The 24,531-nt window shown below is 45.4% G+C and overlaps 1 long non-coding RNA gene across 1 annotated transcript in view; it reads left to right on the plus strand.

The window, feature by feature from the left end:
- Window positions 1–1,184: 1,184 nt before the first annotated feature.
- The window catches only part of LOC141083717 (uncharacterized), a 192,208-nt gene continuing 168,861 nt past the window's right edge, over window positions 1,185–24,531 (plus strand). Inside the window, exon 1 of the long non-coding RNA XR_012230797.1 lies at window positions 1,185–1,245. This is a non-coding gene — a long non-coding RNA (uncharacterized lncRNA). The remainder of the gene's footprint in view (window positions 1,246–24,531) is intronic.

A 24,531-nucleotide genomic window follows, 5' to 3' on the forward strand; every position in this document is an offset into this window, starting at 1 on the left:
GGCTAACACAACTGGCTCATTAAATTATGAGAACTTCCGATTCCGGTATTCGATATGGTAAAAATATCGGAACTCGGTATCGGTACTCCGATACAGCGAATATCGGCCAATACCAGATATTTGCAGTAGCGGAATGCTCAACACTATCCGCTGTACATTATAAACTTCTGTGAAGCCCTTGTGGGTTCAAAGTTCTCACCACATATCTAGATAAGTTCCTTGGGGGGTATAGCTTCCAAAATGGGGTCACTTGTGTGGGGTTTCCACTGTTTAGGCACATCAGGGGCTCTCCAAACGTAACATGGCATCCGATCTCAATTCCAGCCAATTTTGCATTCCCTTCTGAGCTCTGCCATGCGCCGAAATAGTGGTTCCCCCCCACATATCAGGTATCAGCGTACTCATGACAAATTGCACAATAACTTTGCAGTCCAATTTCTACTTTTACACTTGGTAAAATAAAAAAAATATTGAACCTGAAGTATTTTTTTTGTGAAAAAAAGTTAAATGTTCATTTTTTTTCAAATATTCAAAAAATTCCTGTGAAGCACCTGAAGGGTTAATAAATTTCTTGAATGTGGTTTTGAACACCTTAAGGGGTGCAGTTTTTAGAATGGTGTCACTTTTAGGTATTTTCTATCATATAGACCCCTCAAAGTGGCTTCAAATGTGATGTGGTCCGTAAAAATAAAATGGTGTTGCAAAAATGAGAAATCGCTGGTCAATTTTTAACCCTTATAACATCCTCGCAAAAAAAAATTTGGTTCTAAAATTGTGCTGATGTAAAGTAAACATGTGGGAAACGTTATTTATTAAGTTTTTTGTGTGCTGTATCTCTGTGATTTAAGGGCATAAAAATTCAAAGTTGGAAAATTGCAAAATTTTCAAAATTTTTTGCGAAATTTCCGTTTTTTTCACAAATAAACGCAAGTTATATGAATGAAATGTTACCACTAACATGAAGTACAATATGTCACGAGAAAACAATGTCAGAATCACCAGGATGCATGGAAGCGTTTCAGAGTTATTACCTCAGAAAGGGACAGTGGTCAGAATTGTAAAAATTGGCCCGGTCATGAACGTGCAAACCACCCTTGGGGGTTTAGGGGTTAATATTCAAAATTGACACTTAGCAACCAGTTAAAGTGATTATTTGCATTATAAGGAGTCATCCAAGTTGACCAGCTTGACCAAGTTTATTTTTTGGTGCCCCTAGATACGGCTTATCTCCAGCCAAGAGAGAAGGTAAGGAAGTGCCTATCAGAATGTCTACACAGGGTGTGTTTTGCCATTCACACTGTGTCATAAATTGATTCCTATGTTAGGGAGTTGACCAGAGCTAGGCATTTTGGTGGCTGTCTGAAAACAAATCCTTTAAGCCGAAATCTCATCCCTTGTATCTTTAGTTTGCATAGTTAACACAGGTTCAACAATCCCTCCCCCATTGTAAATACTGATTTTGCTGTGTTTTTTGACCATAGCAGTAAAACGCCTCCTTAGACATTATCTTACTTCCACAGAACATGACCCACCACCACCTTGTAGACACTCATTCTCCATAATGAAGCCCTCCTGAACTTTAGTTACTATGCACAGGGGAAATTAAAGTGCAGGGGGGGTTCACCGGCTTCTCATGTATGTGCTTTTAATTGAACCATCCTCAATATTTTCAATTTGGAAACTAATAGTTGTAACTGGAGGAAAATGTCAATATACTTTCGCATTGCTAATTACTTGAGTTATATTTCATTATTGGTGTGTTGTATGCACTGAAAATATAGAGCAGTATTGAGCGTCCTTCAGAGTATCCAAATTTAGAAAGTGAAGTTTTTTTATTTAAAAAAAAAAGTATTCTCGGAGTAAGGGCTTGTTCACACGTTGGGTTTTTGCCATGTTATTTTTCCTAAAGGGAAAAAGAAACACAACGTTTTACAATACCAGCAAAGTGCATGAGATTTCTGAAATTTCATGCGTGTGCTCATTATTTTTTTTCCTTGCAGATTTGAATCAGCAAAGCATTTTTTCACATCTGCACGAATCAATCCTTTGAGCATTTTTTTCAAATTAATAGGCAATAACACCCATAAAACTGCATCACAAATGCACATAGCCATAGCTTATGCAGCGTTATTCCTGCCAAATCCTTGGTTTTCGGGGGCGAAAAATCTGCTGTAAATACCCATTGTGTGCACATAGCCTAAGGGTGCGTAGACATGACCGTATGTTCAAAGTACATCAGATCGTATTCGACCCAATGTTATGCTATCGGGCCGTGCACATGTCAGATTTTTTTCATTGGACAAAGTAGGTATGAGGAAAAAATCGCGGCATGCCCGAGTTTGATCCGATATCCAGATCGCATTTGGCCATGCAAGACAATGGATTCGTGGGAAACATTGGACTGCACTCTGATGACATCTGGGTGTAGTCCAATTTCCAAAGGAAGACAGAAAGAAGATGGAGACATTTTTGCCTCCGACTTCTCATCTGAGAGAATTGGGTCACACTTTGATTAAACTCTGATCATTGTTTGACCGCAGTGTGATTTGCATAATCAGCCCAATTCAAATAGGAGAATACACAATCGTATATACCTGTCCTAAGGATGTATTATATTGGAGCGTAGTGATATAAGGAAAGCCCATCAGTTACCTGAAACTTTTGGAAATAGTTATGTTTCATCTGGTAAGGTGAATCCTCCAAGCTTTTGGTCCTGATGAGCAGCTGTTATGCAGCATGGACAGATGGTGCAGCGGGGAAATCCACATGGAACAATGGAAGCTGTTGTGGCAGAGCAGAGAGAGGAATAGCAAGCGGAAATCACTGGATCCATTAGAATGAAGTTGTGATTACAGCACCAAGCAGAACGCAGTTGGAATCCACAAGGAAGTTGAGGAGACTAAGTGATGAGGACACTGTGGAGCAGAGTTGAATTGCCCATCGATACTTCTGGGTTGACTCCATGATATAGCTTGTCTGAGATTATCACAAAGTCCAATGTACACCGGGCTGGTGGTATAGCAGATAGACGTGGGTGAATCTTTTGAAATTCAAATTTGCTTGCTTCGTAAAATTTACCCTAAAAATTTGTTTTGCATTGAAAACATTTGCACAAATATCAATACTGCCAAGTCTCAAATTGGCAGAAAGACGCATGTAGGTCTCCTAAGATTGTACTGAACCCCTTTTTAAGCTTTTTAATGCAAACACACCATTATTCATGTTCAAAGGACCTCAACATATCTGCAAAAGGGAAAACTGATGGCAATCAGTTGGTTTTTTGGTAGTGTGTACTGGCCTAATATTGGACTAAATTTTTTTTTTCCAACACGCACATTGTGTGGGGAAGAGAGTCGTGGTGAAATTTCTGGAATGTGCTGATTTTTTTTTTTTGTCTTTAATAATATAAAAAAATATGGATTGCCTGTCTCACGAGCCAGGTAGCACACTTTCTCTCACACACAAGCCTTTCAGGATTTTTTTTCAGGGCCAAAATTAAGACAGAAGGTGTATTAAACTGCCCTCCTTGTTTGCAGCGTGTGAAGAAAAAATATGATGTTATTAAGGAGCCGTTACTGTAGTATATATCACATTATTAACAGTCACACTCTGCATCACTTGAATTTTTGGAATATTATTCACAGACTGAAATCACCATTCCCATGTTCAATGTGCTTCAGTTCTGCAGTAGTACGCCACAATCTGATATATGCCCTTTTCTATCCCTATGTGGAAGGAGTTGGGCGCTCTGACACCCTATCCCTATACTGTTTAATTCTAAAATGGAGCAGCTTGACCTTGTCTTTTATCATGATTATGATAGCCCCCTTCAATGTGATGTTATAAGTGAAAAGCTTTATAGGTCATTTTTCAACAGTGTGTTAAATGGGGCCCAGCATTTTTTTTGCCATCGAATTGCAAATTATTTGATTTTGTGGGTACCTGTGAATATGAAAAAACATGTACTCAAAGTCGACCGTCAGCTGATCGATCTGCTCATTTCTAATAGCTGAGTTATTTAATTCTACAATATAGCTGGGATTGTCAAAGTATCTGTGGCAGAACTGGCTAGAAGAATAGAAGAGTGATTGCTCCTGCCAGCAATTCTGCGACTTCTGCTGATGTAGGTCAACAGAGCAGCTGCTTCTCTTCCGCTCTGCGCTGTTGATGTGGTGTGACTGCCGATGTCATGCTGATTGACAGATGGTTTCTACTATCTAACTGTAGGGAGACAGTTATCAATCAGCATAACTTCGGAAGTATCGTTTGATAGAGCAGCCCAGAAGAGGAAAAGCTGCTGGGTTGATGTAAAGCAGCATAATTGCAGGCAGGAGTAATAATAATAATAATAAATTTTATTTTTATAGCGCCGACATATTCCGCAGCACTTTACATTTCAGAGGGGATTTGTACAGACAATAGACATTACAGCATAACAATAATCACATACAGTAGATTATAACAAATACCAAGAGGAAAGAGGGCCCTGCTCGCAAGCTTACAGTCTATGAGGAAAGAGGGAGACACGAAAGGTGGGTGGTAACAGTTACCCTGATTGTATGGACCAATCATAATGTTAAGTGTGTAACAGTACAGACACAGAGGGCTAATGGAGGCATAAAGCATGTGGGAACATGATGCGGGGAACCTGGTTATGGTAAAACTTTTGGCTCTGCCACACAGGGATAGATTAGGTTAATGTGTTGGGGTGGTAGGCCAGTCTGAATAAATGCGTTTTCAGGACACGCTTAAAATTGTGGGGATTGGGGACTAATCGTATTGACCTGGGAAGTGCATTCCAAAGAATTGGCGCGGCACGTGTAAAGTCTTGGAGACGGGAGTGGGAGGTTCTGACTATTGAGGATGCTAATCTCAGGTCATCAGCAGAACGGAGGGCGCGGGTAGGGTGGTATACTGAAACAAGGGAGGAGATGTAGGGTGGTGCTGAGCCATGGAGGGCTTTGTGAGTGAGGGTAATAAGTTTATACTGAATTCTGGAGTGGATGGGTAGCCAGTGTAATGACTGGCACAAGGTAGAGGCATCGGTGTAACGATTGGTGAGGAATATGATCCTGGCTGCAGCATTCAAGACAGATTGGAGGGGGGAGAGTTTGGTAAGAGGGAGACCGATTAGAAGAGAGTTACAATAGTCGAGACGAGAATGAATAAGAGAAACAGTAAGAGTTTTTGCAGAGTCAAAGGTAAGAAAAGGTCGAATTCTAGAAATGTTTTTGAGGTGCAGATGACAAGAGCGAGCCAGTGATCGAATGTGGGGGGCAAAGGAAAGCTCGGAATCAAGTATGACCCCAAGACAGCGGGCCTGTTGCTGGGGAGTAATAGTGGAACCACACACAGAAATGGCAATGTCGGGTATAGGTACATTAGTAGAGGGAGGAAACACCAGGAGTTCAGTCTTTGACAGGTTCAGTTTCAGATATAGTGAGGACATGATATTAGACACAGCGTTTAGACAATCGCCGGTGTTTTCTAGAAAGGCTGGCGTGATGTCAGGAGAAGAAGCGTATAATTGGGTGTCATCAGCATAGAGATGGTACTGGAAATCAAATCTACTGATTGTTTGACCAATAGAGGCAGTGTACAAGGAGAAGAGGAGGGGACCTAGAACCGATCCTTGGGGGACCCCAACAGTAAGGGGAAGATGAGAGGAGGAGGAACTGGCAAAAGATACAGTAAAGGAGCGGTCGGAGAGATAGGAGGAGAACCAGGAGAGAACGGTATCCTTGATGCCAATGGAACAGAGCATAGTGAGGAGGAGCTGATGATCCACAGTGTCGAATGCTGCAGAGAGATCCAAGAGAATTAGCATGGAGTAGTGACCATTTGATTTAGCTGTTAGCAGATCATTAGAGACTTTAGTGAGGGCAGTTTCAGTGGAGTGTAAAGAGCGGAAACCGGATTGGAGAGGGTCGAGAAGAGAGTTTTCTGAGAGATAGCGGATAAGACGGGAGTGGACCAGGCGTTCCAGGAGTTTAGAGATGAAGGGAAGATTAGAGACAGGTCTATAGTTAGCGGCACAGTTTTGGTCGAGGGATGGTTTTTTAAGTAGTGGATGTATGATGGCATGCTTAAATGAGAAGGGAAAAATACCAGAAGAGAGAGAGAGGTTAAATATTTTAGTTAGGTGAGGGGTGACAGCAGGGGAAAGGGACTGAAGGAGCTGTGACGGAAATGGGTCACTGGTGCAAGTAGTTGGGCGAGAAGATGCAAGGAGCCTGCTTACTTCTTCTTCTGTGACTGGTTCAAAATCAGAGAGTGAGTTCGATGCAGTGGGGGAGGGAGGACAGTGCATGGTATGAGGTGATTGGGAGATAATTTCCTGTCGGATCTGGTCAATTTTTTCTTTGAAGTAATTGGCCAGATCGTCAGCTCGGAGCTCCGTGGTTGGGGCCTGTACTCTTGGATTGAGTAGAGAATGAAAAGTGTCAAAGACGTTTCGGGTTATTGGACAGTGAGGTGATGAGGGTGTTGAAATAGGTTTGTTTGGAGAGGTGAAGGGCAGTGTTGTATGTTCTAAGCATAAACTTAAAATGGATGAAATCTTCGGGTAGATTGGATTTTCTCCACAGACGTTCGGCGCACCTGGAGCACCGCTGCAGGAAACGTGTTTGCACCGTGTGCCAGGGTTGTCGCCGTCTGCGTTGTGGTGTTCTATTTATAGGGGGTGCAAATTCATCCAGGGCACTTTGAAGTGTTTCATTGTAATGCTTCAATGCAGAATCAGGACAGGAGAGGGAGGAGATAGGGGCCAATGAAGACTGCAAGTTCTTCATAAGTTTCTGGGTGTTAATGGCCTGTATGTTTCTATAAGTATGGACAGTGGGGGTGACCTGAGCAGCATGGCAGTTCTTGATAGAGAATGAAAGAAGATTGTGGTCAGAGAGCGGGAGAGGGGAGTTTGCAAAATCATCCACTGCACAAAGCCGAGAGAAGACCAAGTCGAGGGAGTTTCCGTCTTCATGCGTTGGAGAATTAGTAAGCTGCGAAAGGCCAAATGAGGAGGTTAGAGATAAAAGGTGAGTAGCAGATGGTGAGAGGGGAAGAGCAATGGGGATGTTGAAATCACCCATGATGAGGGTAGGGATGTCACAGGAGAGGAAATGTGGAAGCCAAGTGGCAAAATGATCCAGGAACTGATGGGAGGGGCCGGGAGGACGATACACCACCGCCACTCGCATGGAGAAGGGGGTGTAGAGTCTGACGGCATGGACCTCAAAAGAAGGGAAGACAAGTGAGGGTACTTGAGGGATAACCTGAAAGGTACATTTTGGTGATAGGAGCAGACCAACGCCTCCACCAGCTCTATTGTCTGATCTTGGGGTATGAGAGAAGTGAAGCCCCCCGTATGAAAGAGCAGCAGCAGCGGTAGTGTCTGACTGCTGGATCCAGGTTTCAGTAAGAGCCAGGAGGTTAAGAGAATTAGAAAGGAAAAAGTCATGAATGAAGGAGAGTTTGTTACACACTGAGCGAGAATTCCAAAGTGCACAATTAAGAGAGACAGATGGCATGCAGGGAATATTAATAAGATTAGAGGGGTTTCTGAGTGTAGCAGTTGGGAGGTTTGACTTTCTATAACATGGGGGACCAGGGTTGGGAGCAATGTCTCCTGCGACTAGGAGAAGGAGGATAGATAGAGTGAGCAGATGGTTAAGTGATTTGTGAGAGCGTCTCTGATGTTGAATGGTGGGACTGACTGGATCTGTGCAGTTTAACAACGTGAAAAGAGCATGAGTGCTATACATAGGAGAGGAAAGAAGCGAGGGGCCAATGTGGATGGAGTGTAGAGAGTTAATGCCAGGGCGGTGGATGTGTGTGAATGCAGCGGCCAGGATTAAAATTACACAAATGCATGTGGTATATATTTGTTGTACTCCAAATGTACAGGGAGTAGATGTATATAAATGTCTTACCTGTCTCCTGCCCTGTCTAACTGCCATGTTATAACTGCCAGTACTTTGATAAACTGTACTTGGATAAAGTGTGCATAAATGCCCCCTGCATAAATGCTATCCCCAAGCTATGTCTGAATATATAGGAGGATAAGACTTAGAACTTTTTTTTTTTTTGGGCTCTCTCTCTTCTCGTTAATCAATCACACTAAATTGAGACACTAGGACCCAATAAAATGTTGTGGTCAAATAAACACATGTCCAGCACTACATGGATCATAAAGCACTTTGAAAAGTTTCTTGACCTCACAACATAAGGGGACAAGCAGAGTAAGTTGAAAAAAACTAGTGGCAGTCCGTGAGAACTCTGAGCCAGCGCTGGGTAGAAGAGGCAGGTAACTAACCTGTAAGTCTGCCTGTTAGTTACTTGGCCCATAGTAAACAAAATAAAAAATAGTTCTGCATAATCCCATTAATGTGTATGATGGTTTCTCAATGAATGATGATAGTGGAAAGAAGATTGGGGGGTTCATTTTAATTGTTCCCTATTCTTATGTTCCTAAGAAGATAATCCACCAGCATAGGTGTCTGGCTTAGTTTAGTACATATTGAGAACACATAGGCGTTCCCTAAAGAGTGCTTCCAGTTTTTTAGTAGTTTTAGACAAGTAGATAATTATTAAATGTATGTATATAGGAATTAAAGTTCCTGATTATCATGCATATATGCCAGCCATTCTCTGACGAATGAGCAAATTGCTTGTTCATCGGGCAATTGTGTTGTACTTGTCAGCAAAAAAGGTCATCATTATCTGGACCACTTCACACCATGTAAATGAGGATTGTGTTTAACATGACACCAAAATTGGGGATAAAATGATTGTTTTGTCTCCATTGTTCATCAGCCTGTGGGAACAGGCCGGTAGATGAACACTGAATAACCAATAGTCAAATGGTGCTCATTTAGCCAAAATTGGCACTTCCAAATTTTTCATCCTCTATACCATCACAGTACATGATCATGTATTCTCACATGTGTACTTCCTTCCATCACAGATGATGGGCCTCAGTGGTGAAGGTAAGTGGTCATAGCAATGGTTCATTTTTTACACTCATCAGGTGGAATTGAAAGAATTTATCACATTAGAATCTGGTGCAGCTAATGGGGGGAGGACCAAAAATTACTTTATCTAGGTCAAGGTTTTTAGGGTGGAAGCAGTGCTTTGAATCTTTTGCCCCTGTGTATGTCAGGGGGTGGAATAATACTATTTCCTTGCTCTGCCTCCCTTAGTAGTTCTTAATGTTTTATGTTGTAGGGTAATTGCTGTTACCGTGTATTTATAGTAATCCAGTGGTACTGCTACATGTCATCATGTCTTACCATGCAGAATCAATGGTATTGCCACACTTTTATATGAGTTACCATTTCCTGTCATTAAGTTGTGTTCCATTGTACAATACTATTTTTTAGATAGGGAAAGTGTAGTGCACCCTTTGGACACTAGAGGGGGGCACTTTAGTATATAGGGTTCTTAGCAAGATAGGGTTAAGTACAGATGTTAGCGTTTCGCTAGGCAAGGCGGGCTTCCAGGAGTGGACCCTCTGGACCATGGCACCGTGGTGCCCCGGACGAGCAACCTAGTGGGACCGACCCCTATACAGGGACCATTAGGAGCAGGCCCAGGGGTTCGAATGCCACAGCAGCCGGAACCAAGAGGGGCGGCTCGGAATGGACTAGAGCGAGACAGGAGACCTGGTACCATGAGCACAGGGAAGGTGTAGGCCTCGGGTGGAGACTGGAGTAGGACAGCAAGAGACAAGACACTGGCAGGCAGGACCAGAGTAGGACTGCAGGAATCAGGCACGGGTAGACAGGACTGGAGTAGGACTGCAGGAATCAGGCACGGGTAGACGGGACCAAAGTAGGACTGCAGGAATCAGGCACGGGTAGACAGGACTGGAGTAGGACTGCAGGAAACAGGCACAGGTAGACTGGACTGGAGTAGGACTGCAGGAAACAGGTAAGGGTAGACAGGACTGGAGGACTGCAGGAATCAGGCACGACACGGGCAGGCAGGGCAGAGCAGGAACACAGGACCGGAGTAGGACTGCAGGGGCAAGACACGGGCAGGCAGGACGGAGCAGGAACACACAGGACCAGAGTAGGACTGCAATAGAAGCACAGGGAGGTATGAGAACTGGCGCAGTGCACAGGGCAAGGGCACGGGAGCCTCGCGTGCGGATAGCACAGCAACGATCAGGCACCTCCATTATGGGAGGGCGGCCTGAAATAGCCGATGATTGGCCCCCATTGGTCCGGCGGTGCTACCAGGTCAGGGCACCGCCGGAGCATAAAAAGAGGCAGGGAGAGCCAGCCGCGTCTGAGGAGGACGCCGACGGAGGGAGGAGAGAGGCTGCGGCGCTGGAAGGTGAGTATGAGGGAGCGCGACGGGGGCCACGACCGGGACCGTGATGGTACCCTCCCCCTAAAGCCGCCCCTGCTGTGATTGGCAAAAAATCTCCTGAGAAAGCGGGGAGCGTTGATATTCTCCCAGGGTTCCGAGGACCTCCTCAGGACCAAAACCCTTCCAGTCAATAAGAGAAAAGGTCCTCTCTCTGACTTTTTTCATGGCGAGAATATCTCTTACCTCAAAGGTGTTGTCGGAGCCCACCGGCCGAGGAGTGGGACAGGGTGAGGGATGGAACTGATTTAGTACCACGGGTTTCAGGAGAGAGACGTGGAAGGTGTTCGGGATTCGAAGCGAAGCAGGCAACCTCAACTTGTAAGCGACTTCATTGACACATTCCAGGATCTCAAAGGGGCCGATGTACCGGGGGCCCAGCTTGTAAGAGGGTAATTTTAACCGGATATACTTGGATGAGAGCCAAACTTTATCCCCGATGTGAAATGGCAGAGGATCTAACATCCTCTTGTCTGCGTGATCCTTCATCCGCTCACTGGCCTTCTTGAGTGCCGTATTGGTCTCGGACCAGATCTCAGAAAATTCTTGGGACAAGGAGTTGGCTGCAGTTACTTCGGAGACCGGAGCTACAGGGAGAGGAATGCTGGGATGTCTGCCAAACAACACGAAGAACGGCAACTTGGTTGAGGATTCGCCGGTATGATTGTTGTAGGCGAACTCCGCCCAAGAAGCAGGTCAACCCAGTCGTTCTGGTGGGCGTTGGAGAAATGACGAAGATATCCAGTCAACGTTTGGTTAGTTCGCTCTACGTGCCCGTTGGTTTGCGGATGGTAGGCGGATAAGAAATCCAGGGATATATCCAGGAGTCTGCAAAGTGCTCTCCAAAACTTGGAAGTAAACTGGACTCCTCGGTCAGATACAAAACATTGAGGTAGGCCATGAAGCCTAAAAATTTGATGGATGAAGATCTTAGCAAATCCGGGCACAGAGGGAAGGCCGCTCAGGGGGATAAAATGTGCCATTTTGGAAAAGCGGTCCACCACCACTAGAATCACCGTACAACCGGATGAGAGGGGCAAATCGGTGATAAAGTCCATGGCAATGTTTTCCCAAGGTAACGTAGGAACTGGCAAAGGGAGCAGCAGGCCAGACGGAGGCCGACGGGGTATCTTATTCCTAGCACAGGAGGGACAGGAGGCAACGAAGTCTGCCACGTCTTGGCGGAGAGTTGGCCACCAATAGTGCCGAGATATGAGGGCAAGAGTCTTCTGAATTCCAGCATGGCCTGCCAATTTGGAGGAATGCCCCCAAAGCAGAACTCTTCTTTTGGTATTCTCAGGCACGAGAGTCTTGCCTGGGGGTGGAGAAAGCAAATTCAGCGGTGCCACGGTGATAATCTTCGTGGGTTCGATGATGTGAGATGGTTCCTCCCCAACCTCGGACGGTTGGAAGACTCTGGATAGGGCATCGACTCTGGTGTTTCTGTCCCCAGGGCGAAAATGGAGCTCAAAATCAAAGCGAGCGAAAAACAAAGACCACCTGGCCTGCCGAGGATTAAGTCTCTGGGCGGACTGAAGGTAGGCCAGGTTCTTGTGGTCCGAGTAAATAACAGATGGGTGGATAGGTCCCTCCAGAAGATGACGCCACTCCTCCAATGCCAATTTGATGGCCAAGAGTTCACGGTCGCCAGTCAAGTAGTTGCACTCAGATGGTGAGAAGGCTTTGGAGAAGAATCCAGAAGGGCATAGGCGACCAGAGGCAGTCTTCTGAGATAGTACAGCCCCGGCACCTGTCGAGGATGCGTCCACTTCCAGCATGAAGGGTTTGCTGTTCTCAGGACGGGACAACACAGGGGCTGTGGAAAATGCCCGTTTTAGTGACTGGAAGGCCTCTTCAGCCTTTGGAGTCCAGGAATTTTAACTCCTCCCCTTACGGGTAAGAGCGGAGATCAGCTTGGTAAGTGACGAGAAGTGCGGAATAAATTGCCTGTAATAATTGGCGAATCCGAGAAAGCGTTGGATAGCTTTTATGCCGACTGGGCAGGGCCATTTGAGAATGGCGGACAGTTTCTCAGGATCCATCTGCAGCCCAGCGTCTGAGATGATGTAGCTCAGAAACGGTAGTGAGGCTTGCTCGAACAGGCATTTCTCCATCTTGGCGTACAAATGATTCTCCCGAAGACACTGAAGAACCAGGCGGACAGTCCTTCTATGAGGCGGAAGGTCTGGGGAGAAGACAAGGATGTCATCCAAGTACACTACCACACAGGAGTACAAAAGGTCCGGAAGATCTCATTGACGAACTCCTGAAACACAGTGGGAGCAATGCACAGACCAAAGGGCATAACCAGGTACTCATAGTAACCGTCACGGGTGTTAAAAGCGGTCTTCCATTCATCGCGTGCACGGATGCGGATAAGATTGTAGGCTCCTCTGAGATCCAACTTGGAGAAAATCAGTGCCCCTCTGAGGCGATCAAACAACTCCAGGATGAGTGGAAGGGGGTACCGGTTCTTGATAGTGATGTTGTTCAAGCCCCTATAGTCAATGCATGGGCGCAGCGAGCCGTCCCTCTTTTTGACGAAGAAGAAACCGGCTCCTGCGGGGGAGGAGGACTTCCATATATATCCTCTGGCGAGGTTCTCCTGGACGTACTCGGACATGGCTGAGGTTTCTGCGGGAGAGAGTGGTTAAATCCTACCCCTTGGATGGGTGGAACCGGGGATTAACTCGATTGGTCAGTCGAAAGACCGGTGCGGAGGAAGGATCTCCGCCTCCTTCTTGTCAAAGATGTCTGCGTAGGACCAATAGGCCGAGGGAAGCCCTGAGAGCTCCAAAGGTGGGCGTGCGGGAGCAGCAGGACAAATAGGGTTCAGACACCGGCCTTGACACGATTGTCCCCAGCGCAATACCTTCCCGGACGACCAGTCGAGGACCGGCTGATGGGTCCGTAGCCACGGAAGACCAAGCAGAATGGTGTGAGACAAATCAGGCAGCACGTAGAAATCTACTCTTTCCCGGTGGAGAGCGCCGACTTGCAAATCAACCTCCTCAGTGACCATGGTGATGGGTTTCTGTAGCGGCTTGCCGTCAACTGAAGCAATTAAACGAGGATTCTTTAGGGTAACCACAGGAAATCGGTACTTGTCCACCTCTTCACGCCAGATGAAGTTACCTGCCAAGCCCAAATCCACGTAGGCCACCTCGGACCCACGTCTCTCCCCTGAAAGAAAAAGAACAGATATTGCGAGGCATTGAGAGGAATCATTAACACCTAGGGAGGCCTCTCTTACCTGGCCTAGGTGGAAGTTTCCCAGTCTCTCAGGACAAGAACGGATGAAATGCGATGCTCCTCCACAATTGAAACATAGACCTTGCGCCCGTCTCTCTCTGACGTGACTCAGCCAACCTGACACGGTCAACCTGCATGGGCTCGGGAGGAGGAGTGTGGGTGGACCCAGCTGGTCATGGACTAAAGGACCGGTTCGTGGATGGGATTGGTCTGGTGGGTCTCTTGTCCCTAGCTGACTCCCGCGCACGCTCCTGAAACCGGAGGTCTATGTGAGTGGCCAGGGAGATGAGGTCCTCGAGAGTGGTGGGAGTATCCCGACCCGCCAACTCATCCTTTATCCTGCCCAATAACTCAAGCCAAAATGCTCCTACCAGTGCCGCATTATTCCAACCCAATTCCGAAGACAGTGTGCAGAACTGGATGGCATACTGTCCAACACTCAGGGCGCCCTGGTGGAGGTTGAAAAGCGACTCAGTAAGAGAGGCTACCCATCCTGGCTCATCAAACACCCTATGAAAGGTATCCAAAAAGACCAGAATGTTTGAAACCACGGGATCATCCCTCTCCCAGAGAGGGTTTAGCTAAGACAGGGCCTCCCCCTCCAGATGGGACATGATAAAAGCCACATTGGCCCTATCCGAGGGATACTGGTGAGGTAGAAGCTCAAAGTGAAGACTACATTGGTTTAAAAACCCTCTGCAATGTTTGGGGTCGCCATTGTACCGGGGTGGTTTGGCAAGGCGAGGGAAAAGAAGTGGGACCGGGGGGGAGCGGCAGCTGTCGCGGCGGCGGACTGGAGAGCCATCAAGCGATTATCTACAGAGGCCAAAGAAGGTCAAGATTTGGGACTGGGCATCACGCTGCTGGCCCAGCTCCTGTTGGAGACTGGCCAGTTGAGCAGAATTTCCAGGATCGGCAGCCTGAAGAGCTGACAAGTGCGACTCCATGGATTTCATTACGGACATGTTGCGCCCCTGGTTCTCCCGCAAAAAGAGCAACTCCTTTTGAGCAGGAGCTGAAGCACCGGTGGAATCCATGGCCTGATTGTACTGTTAGCGTTTCACTAGGCAAGGCGGGCTTCTAAGAGTGGACCCTCTGGACAGTGGCACTGAGGGGCCCCGGACGAGCAACATGGTAGGACCGACCCCTATACAGAGACCATTAGAAGCAGGCCCAGGGGTTCGTATGCCACCGCAGCCGGTACCAAGAGGGGCGGCTCGGAATGAACTAGAGCTAGACAGGGGACCTGATACCACGAACAGAGGGAAGGCGTAGGCCTCGGGTGGAGACTGGATTAGGACAGCAGGAGACAAGACACTGGCAGGCAGGACCGGAGTAGGACTGCAGGAATCAGGCACGGGTAGACAGGACCGGAGTAGGACTGCAGGAATCAGGCACAGGTTGACAGGACTGGAGTAGGGCTGCAGGAAACGGGCACGGGTAGACAGGACCGGAGTAGGACTGCAGGAAACAGGTACGGGTAGACAGGACCGGAGTAGGACTGCAGGAATCAGGCACGACACGGGCAGGTAGGGCAGAGCAGGAACACACAGGAGCGGAGAACGACTGCAATAGAAGCACAGGGAGGTATGAGAACTGGCGCAGTGCACAGTGCAAGGGCACGGGGGCATAGCGTGCGGATAGCACAGTAACGATCAGGCGCCTCCATTATGAGAGGGCGTCCTGAAATAGCCGAGGACCGGCCCCCATTGGTCCGGCGATGCTACCGGGTCAGGGCACCGCCAGAGCATAAGATGAGGCAGGGAGAGCCGGCCGCGGCCTGTGGTGCATGCGCAAGGCCCGCAGTGACGTCACAGGCCGCGGGCCGTTCTGAGGAGGACGACGATGACGACGAAGGGAGGAGAGAGGCTCCGGCGCTGGAAGGTGAGTATGAGGGTGCACGACGGGGGCCGTGACCAGGGCCATGACAATAGGAGGGGCTGCCGGGAGGTAATGCTAGGCTAGAAGGAAGTTAGTTCAGATGGGGACAGGGCGCTCGAAGTGCCCACATGGGCTATAAGCCCAGGACGGCTCGGCAGCCGCGCAACGTTAATTAGTGAAAGTCCCAGTTATTCACAGCTATTGAACATTGGTACAGTGAGCCAGTACAGCAGATAATATCTGGTGACACATCGCCTAGGCGGACGCTCTTAGTACCGGAGTTTGACGGGCTGAGGAACAGAAGAATGCTGTATCTTCACAGGGAGCAGTACAGATGGGTCGGATGCTTTTCCAGAGGCAACTAAACCAGGTGGCTGCTCTCGAGACTGGGGCAAAACAGGCGGAAGGTATTGTCATCATGCCAAGGTTAGGCCAGGAGGAAGCTGGGAAGCTGTCTAAGACAGTCCGGTCTGGGTATGTGCCATGTGGAAGTTTCAGCAAAGTAGAGAAAGCTGAGGAAGCATGTAAAGACAGATGTGTTATAAATGATGTGCCAACTGAGGATATACTGTGTGAAGTTGTCAGTAAAGAAACCGTTCACGTTACCATGGACTGTGTCTTGATTACTGGGAGTCGCTTAGGAAGTGTCCAGGGGGACCCGAACCTGGAGACGCAGGTACGCCGAATAGTGGACTTTACTTCTCTGTGAGGGAAGACCTGGACACTGATACTTTAGCGTCCCTGGCCACGACTGTAGTCCTGGCAGACCCTTACATGTAACAAAGTCTAACTACAGCCCTACATCAGATTATATCATTGTGCTGGTGCAGCAAAGTCATCAGTAGAAACCTTATCCAAGGATCATCAGTAGATGCCTTTGTGTTGACTGCAAAGAAACATGATTAGCAGCAGAGGTGTATCTAGGTTCTCCAGCATATGTGACAAGAATTCCATTTGTTGCCCATCCTCCCCAGCACATATTCAATTTTCACACTTAGTCACGTGCCGATGAGCTCATTTTCTCTCAATGTTCAGTGAAAAACTGAGAGAAGAAAGCATGACTGTAAGCATGAAAATTGCATTCTCACAGTGAGTATATTGCGCGCTGTTAATACTGGCATGCTACAGGGCTTCTTTTTATAGTTAAAGGGCTTGTCCAAGTTTGAGATGAAACTCTGCACTGATGCTACGTGACTGCAGGCTTCTGAATTCTCAAAGCGTATGCACTGCACACTTTTAGGATTCTCCCTTGCTGGTGGCAAGAGTGGGCGGTCACATGAGCACAAGTAAGCAATTTGTATACTTCTGGCCATATTCCGACTAGACGTGTCCAGCCTCGATCAATTAATTTTTATTGAGGCCACACATGTCTAGTCGGCACATGACCACATGTATGCAAATCGCACACTTGTGGATTTATGACCTCTCACTCTCATTGTCGGCACCAGAGAATCCTGACAGCATGCAGTGCACTGTGAGAATTCAGGAGTCGGAAGTCACAGAGAATGACTGCAGACTCATCACTAGCTTGAAAACCCCTTTAATGCTCCTAACATAGATAAAGAAAATCATAATTATCCTTAACTTGTTGGATGGCACAACACTTTATTAAGATAGCCATGTATCACATAACCTCCATTAGTACATGGTGCATCAATTGTAATGCCAGGTCAGACCCAAAAACATTTGTATTGCATGAACTAATAACTTACAGTACATCCTTAACAAAGATAAAGAGATACTGGAAGTTGTTGTTATCAGTCATTATCAGGCTGCGGACCATATAGGAGCCACAGTACTGATAAGAATTAGTCAGTATCGCAAAAAACATTTGCATCCAGGTACCTTATAGATGACATTGTCTCTGGAGTCATTCACTTTCTTTTCTTCATCTTGTCCAAACACTATGATGACTTTCACTGCCACAGCTGATCACTACAGTCTTCCATCTTCTCTGGTCTTCTGCAGCACAACCCAATATGGTACCCTTAAAAAAGCAGTGCCATTAAAATGCATCTGAATCGAAATATCTGCCCTATGCTAAGTCCCTGAATAAATCATTACCCCTATCTATATTCCCTGCACAAAGTATGACTGACACACTGTCCCTCTTATGGTCCATGCCATCCACACTTCCCCCTCCTTTCCATAGTGGGTCCCCTTTTTACACTGTGTCCCTCCTATAGGGCCCAGTCTGTGCTTCCTCATCACAGTCTCCCTTTTTTGACTTACTGTCCCCTTCTGGCTGTGCCCTTATACTGTCCTCCATGCTACCCCCCCCCCACACACACTAGTCACTCTATTCTGTGCTCATACACACTTTACCCCCCATACCATCTCCTAACACATTTCCACCTCCTTCCTCATACTGTCTCCTCTCACATCCCCGCTGCTAACCATACTGTCTCCTCATATATTTACCTTATCACTCCATGCTGCCTCCTCATTTATCTCCCAGACTCGCCATAATGTGTCCACCCATTCCATCAATCTCGCACCCCATACTGTGTCCGCATGCATTTCCACCTCTTCCCTCCCCATACTGTTTATGCACCCATCCCACTCCGCTGCTCCTCAAACTGTCCTCAAATCCCACCCCCAATCTACATACATGTTTCTGCACCCATCTAACCCCCTTGCTCCTCATACTGTCCTCAAATTTCTCCCCCCAAACTGTCCTCAAATTTCTCCCCCAATACTGTCCTCAAATTTCTCCCCCAATACTGTCCTCAAATTTCTCCCCATACTGTCCTCAAATCCACCCCTCTGCTTTCCATACATGTCTGCACCCATCCCCCCATTCATACTGTTTTCTCATACGTACCCCCTCATCCCCCTTGCTCCTCATATTGGGTACTTAAATTTCTCCCACTGTGACTCTCCGTATTGTTATCTCCACCAATTCCTTCCTAGCCCCAAACTATGTCTTCAAATCCCCATCATTATCTTCTGTGTCTTTAGCTGAAGCACTTACCACCAATGCTGTGCCCTTTCGGCTTTGCCTTCACAGAAACGGCGAGTTATGTCAGCAGCGTGATCACATGACCTGATCAGGGCTCCAACTGTACTCACGTCTGAAAGATGGTGGCAAAATGTAGCCTCTGGGAAGACATCTCGTAGCACCACATTAGGTGGCCCAATGGCGCCCTCCTGTCTGCTGCGCAAGGGGCAGATTCCCCGCCTCTCCCCTGAACATACCTCCAACTAGCAAGGTTCTACTCCCCCCTACCACTCACTAAATCTAGTTCATTATGCAACACAGCAGCAGGCTCAGGTGATGTCTGGGTCTGACATGACCTGGGCCTGTTGATTTGTTGCAGAAGAAGAAGAACACATATGAGAGTGAATTAGAAGCAGTGAACTGGAATTGAACTTCATGTCATTTCTCAGCATGACCCCTCTGTTAATTTACAATTGGGGGGGGTACAGGGTAGTCAGCTCATTTTCAAGCATTTATTCTATGTACAGTATGTTAATACCACTCCTTTCGCACTTACATCAGAATACTCAGTATCTTTTCATCATGGAGATCTTAGTTCCCGAGATCTGAAGCTTAACTGTGTTTGTTTGCCAAGGTAAATACAATTAGAGGCTGTTCTAATAATAATTTAATTGTCAGCTTCCTTTTTCCATTGTGGCTTGAGGATGAAGGAAAGTGGAGCAGGGCTATATTCATGACTAAGCAATGACTTTTCAAGATCACATATCTGTAATGATAGACCAATAAGATAACCACAGATTTTTTCACAGTACTTAAGGAGTCTTCTTATCCTGTTAATATCATTCACTTAACTGCAGTGCAAACAGCAAAAAAAAGGAATCTGGAAATGTAAAATCCATACAGGGGAAAGAGGAAATTGACCTAAAAGGGTATCTTCTCATATGTCATAAGTGCAGAGTGCCATTAGACTAGGTTCACATCTATACGGAGCATATTTCCCTATATAGAGTCATTCATTTCCACAGCCCTGCACAGACACCAAGTGGAGAATCTGGAGGAAACCCACGCAATAACGGGGAGAATACACAAACTTCTTGCAGATGTTGATCTTGAGGTGATTTGATCCTGTGAACCCAGCTCGGCGAAACAACAGTGCTAACCACTGAGCCACCGTACTGATGCCCAGATACATACCTGAATTGCAAAAAATGTATTCAGACATATATGGCCGCATATACTAAATAGAGTAAAATTGGAGTAAAAAAAAAAAATAGGCTTTTCGCTACATTTTGTCAGGTTTATGTTGCATTTTTTTTTTTTTTGAACTTAGTGAAAAGAGTAGTTGACAATGTACAGGTAAGGAGGTTATGTGAAGCCTTAATTTTTTTCAACACTTTCATGACACGTGGTGTAAATTTACATCTTATGTCGGGTCCCTGACTTTGACAAAGGCTCAAAGTGCATCTTTCCTGGCTGATGATGGCTGATTTAATCAGCCATCATGTGCCTCTAAGGCTGGAGTCACAAACAACGATTAAAAAATCAGTCCTATTTTTACGGTACGAAATTGCACAAAGGTTTCTTGTCCATGGATCTGTCATCCGAATTTCCGGCGATGACCCGATTTTATTCGCATCTAAGCATCCAATTGACATCCAATACCAATGCCTGATGCTCTTTCCAGTTGACCTGGAGAAGTCTTGCGATTTTATCGCAAGTCACACTTGTGGTCCGTTTGTAATCCAATTTTTTTTCTCGCACCCATAGACTTGCATTGGCGAGTCCGATCCGAAAATCGGTGACAATCGCAGCATGCTGCGATTGTCTCGGTCCGAGGAAACATTCCGAAAAAAATTGGATGATGGGAGCAGCACCATAGAATAACATTGGGACAAATGCAATGCGATTTTTTTTTTTTTTTTTTTTTTTTTTTATCGCATTGCATTCATCCGATTTATTCACTAGTGTGACTCCAGCCTAATAGTTACGCATGGCGCAGAGTTCCGCCCCTGGAAGTTAACATGTTAAATGCCACTATTAATCTGTGACATCGGCATTTAACACTTGCCAGCAGAGTGGCTCATCATTCTACATACCCAATCACGCGCCTGTGACATGATCGTAGGGAGTCCAATGGGTTGCCATGACAGAGGTCTGCTGAAATGTACAGCTTTATAACTGTTGTGCACATATATCCAATTTTTTTTATCTCCACACTCAGCTAGATTTAGACTTTTACACAGCTCCACATTTATTATTAGGGCCACTGTACAAAGCTATACTCCATGTATAGGGGATGTGATATATTATGTTTGGTTATGCCTCTGCCTTTCTCTTTCGTCCCGGTACCATATGTTCTGGTATAATATAAGTTAGCGTGTGTTTGTTGATATATAGTGGTACTGCTACATAATTATATGTATTACCACCTATAAGTAATGGTACTGCTACTATTGCGTGTATTGCCATTTGCTGTAAATTCTACATACAGTCATGGCCAAAAGTATTGACACCCCTGCAATTCTGTCAGATAATACTCAGTTTCTTCCTGAAAATGATTGCAAACACAAATTCTTTGGTATTATTATCTTCATTTAATTTGTCTTAAATGAAAAAACACAAAAGAGAATGAAGCAAAAAGCAAAACATTGATCATTTCACACAAAACTCCAAAAATGGGCCGGACAAAAGTATTGGCACCCTCAGCCTAATACTTGGTTGCACAACCTTTAGCCAAAATAACTGCAACCAACCGCTTCCGGTAACCATCAATGAGTTTCTTACAATGCTCTGCTGGAATATTAGATCATTCTTCTTTGGCAAACTACTCCAGGTCCCTGATATTTGAAGGGTGCCTTCTCCAAACTGCCATTTTTAGATCTCTCCACAGGTGTTCTATGGGATTCAGGTCTGGACTCATTGCTGGCCACTTTAGAAGTCTCCAGTGCTTTCTCTCAAACCATTTTCTAGTGCTTTTTGAAGTGTGTTTTGGGTTATTGTCCTGCTGGAAGACCCATGACCTCTGAGGTAGACCCAGCTTTCTCACACTGGGCCCTAAATTATGCTGCAAAATTTGTTGGTAGTCTTCTGACTTCATAATGCCATGCACACGGTCAAGCAGTCCAGTGCCAGAGGCAGCAAAGCAACCCCAAAACATCAGGGAACCTCCGCCATGTTTGACTGTAGGGACCGTGTACTTTTCTTTGAATGCCTCTTTTTTCTCCTGTAAACTCTATGTTGATGCTTTTGCCCTAAAAGCTCTACTTTTGTCTCATCTGACGAAAGAACATTCTTCCAAAATGTTTTAGGCTTTTTCACGTAAGTTTTGGCAAACTCCAGCCTGGCTTTTTTATGTCTCGGGGTAAGAAGTGGGGTCTTCCTGGGTCTCCTACCATACAGTCCCTTTTCATTCAGATGCCGACGGATAGTACGGGTTGACACTGTTGTACCCTCGGACTGCAGGGCAGCTTGAACTTGTTTGGATGTTAGTCGAGGTTCTTTATCCAACATCCGCACAATCTTGCGTTGAAATCTCTTGTCAATTTTTCTTTTCCGTCCACATCTAGGGAGGTTAGCCACAGTGCCATGGGCTTTAAACTTCTTGATGACACTGCGCACGGTAGACACAGGAACATTCAGGTCTTTGGAGATGGACTTGTAGCCTTGAGATTGCTCATGCTTCCTCACAATTTGGTTTCTCAAGTCCTCAGACAGTTCTTTGGTCTTCTTTCTTTTCTCCATGCTCAATGTGGTACACACAAGGACACAGGACAGAGGTTGAGTCAACTTTAATCCATGTCAACTGGCTGCAAGTGTGATTTAGTTATTGCCAACACCTGTTAGGTGCCACAGGTAAGTTACAGGTGCTGCTAATTACACAAATTAGAGAAGCATCACAGGATTTTTCGAACAGTGCCAATACTTTTGTCCACCCTCTTTTTTATGTTTGGTGTGGAATTATATCCAATTTGGCTTTAGGACAATTCTTTTTGTGTTTTTTTCATTTAAAACAAATTAAATGATGATAATAATACCAAAGAATTTGTGTTTGCAATCATTTTCAGGAAGAAACTGAGTATTATCTGACAGAATTGCAGGGGTGTCAATACTTTTGGCCATGACTGTATCATAGTATGTTTGTTTGCATTATAATGTCTATCTATTGTATATTGTATTCATTTTATTACAGGGAGAGTGTAGTGCTCGCTTTTGGCCACTAGATAGGGGACATTCTAGTATGTACAGCTGTTGCTATTTTATTCTGTTCTTGTGTGCATTTTTTAACCCCTTAACCCCCAGAACTTTTTTCAAGTTTGCGTTTTTGTTTTTCGCTCCCCTCCTTCCCAGAGCCATAATTTTTTTTTATTTATTTTTTGGTCAATATGGCCATGTGAGGGCTTTTTTTTTCTTGTGGAACGAGTTGTACTTTTGAATGACACCGTTGTTTTTACCATGTCATGTACTAGAAAACGGGAAAAAAAATTCCAAGTGCGGTGAAATTGCAAAAAAGTGCAATCTTACACTTGTTTTTTGTTTGTTTTTTTGCTAGGTTCACTAAATGCTAAAACTGACCTGCCATTTTGATTCTCCAGGTCATTATGAGTTCATAGACACCAAACATGCATAGGTTCTTTTTTATCTAAGTGGTGAAAAAAAATTCCAAACTTTGCTAAGAAAAAAAAAAAAATTGCGTCATTACCCGTAGCATCTCCATTTTCCGTGATCTCGTGTTGGGTGAGGGCTTATTTTTTGCATGCTGGGCTGACATTTTTAATCATACCATTTTGGTGCAGATAAGATCTTTTGATTGCTCGTTATTGGATTTTAATGCAATGTTGTGGCGAACAAATAATGTAATTCTGGCGTTTTTACTTATTTTCTCACTACGCCTTTCAGCAATCAGGTTAATCCTTTTTTTTATTGATAGATCGGACGCTTCTAGAAGAAGCGATACTGAATATGTGTATATTTGATTTTATTTTTATTATTTTATTTTGAATGGGGCGAAAGGGGGTGATTTGAACTTTTATATTTTTATATTTTTAAAAACTTTTTTTTTAACTTTTGGTATGCTTCAATAACCTCCATAGGAGACTAGAAGCTGTCACAACTCGATCGGCTCAGTTACATAGAGGCGATGATCTGATCACCTCTATGTTGTAGAATTGCTGACTTGCTATGAGCGCAGACCACTGGTAGACGCTCACTGCAATCCAGCACTGACAACCATAGAGGTCTCCAGGAGACCTCGGGTTGTCATGCCGACACACCGGTGACCCGCGATCACTTGACGCGGGTCACCAGTGTGCGCATTTCTGGCACGATTGCCGGAAGAGCTTATTAATTGCCGCTGTCAGTTTGACAGTGTCATTCAACTGGTTAATAGCCGCGGGTGGATCACAATTCCACCCGCAGCTATTGCGGGCACATATTAGATGTTCAAAACAGCTGACATGTCCCGAGAAAGATGTGGTTTTACCACCGGAGCCCACATCAAAGGGAGGGAGTCCGACATCAGAGTAAATGTACGTCAGATGTAGAGAGGACACAAACTTGTTTTAATGCGTCTTTCGCTCTGTTTCTTGTCTCTTTGGTGTGTTATGCTTTAAATAAAGCTGCTTTGTATATGATACTTCTTGGTTTTTTGCCTTGACAAAACTTTATTGGCAAATTTAAGTGCAGATTACATGAGATTTTGTTGTGTTTCTGTCGTGAAAACACACTAAAAAGCACATGTGCATTTTTTACCTGCGGATTTTCCGCTTCTAATTCAAATCTATGGGGAAGTTTCACACAGAAAACTCAGGGTACCCACAAAAGAAATTGAGATGTTGGGGACTAGATGCATGCACCGCATATCAGTTTACAATTGGTAAAATAAAAGCTCAGTGGGCATGAGACTTCTTTAAATTCCATCCACTTTGCTGGAACTGTAAGACGCTGCGTTTTTGACGCAGCAAAAATACGCAGCATCAAAAACGAACCAAAAGCTCATCATGGGAACATAGACTTATAATCTAACTTTCTTCTGAAAACTTATGTGCCTTGCAATTCTCCCAGTGGACATTACTAGTTTTGACCGGCGCGTT

The sequence above is a fragment of the Dendrobates tinctorius genome, unplaced genomic scaffold (assembly GCF_039654945.1).
Source record: "Dendrobates tinctorius isolate UK_male_01 unplaced genomic scaffold, ASM3965494v1 ptg000021l, whole genome shotgun sequence".
Classification (NCBI taxonomy): domain Eukaryota; kingdom Metazoa; phylum Chordata; class Amphibia; order Anura; family Dendrobatidae; genus Dendrobates; species Dendrobates tinctorius.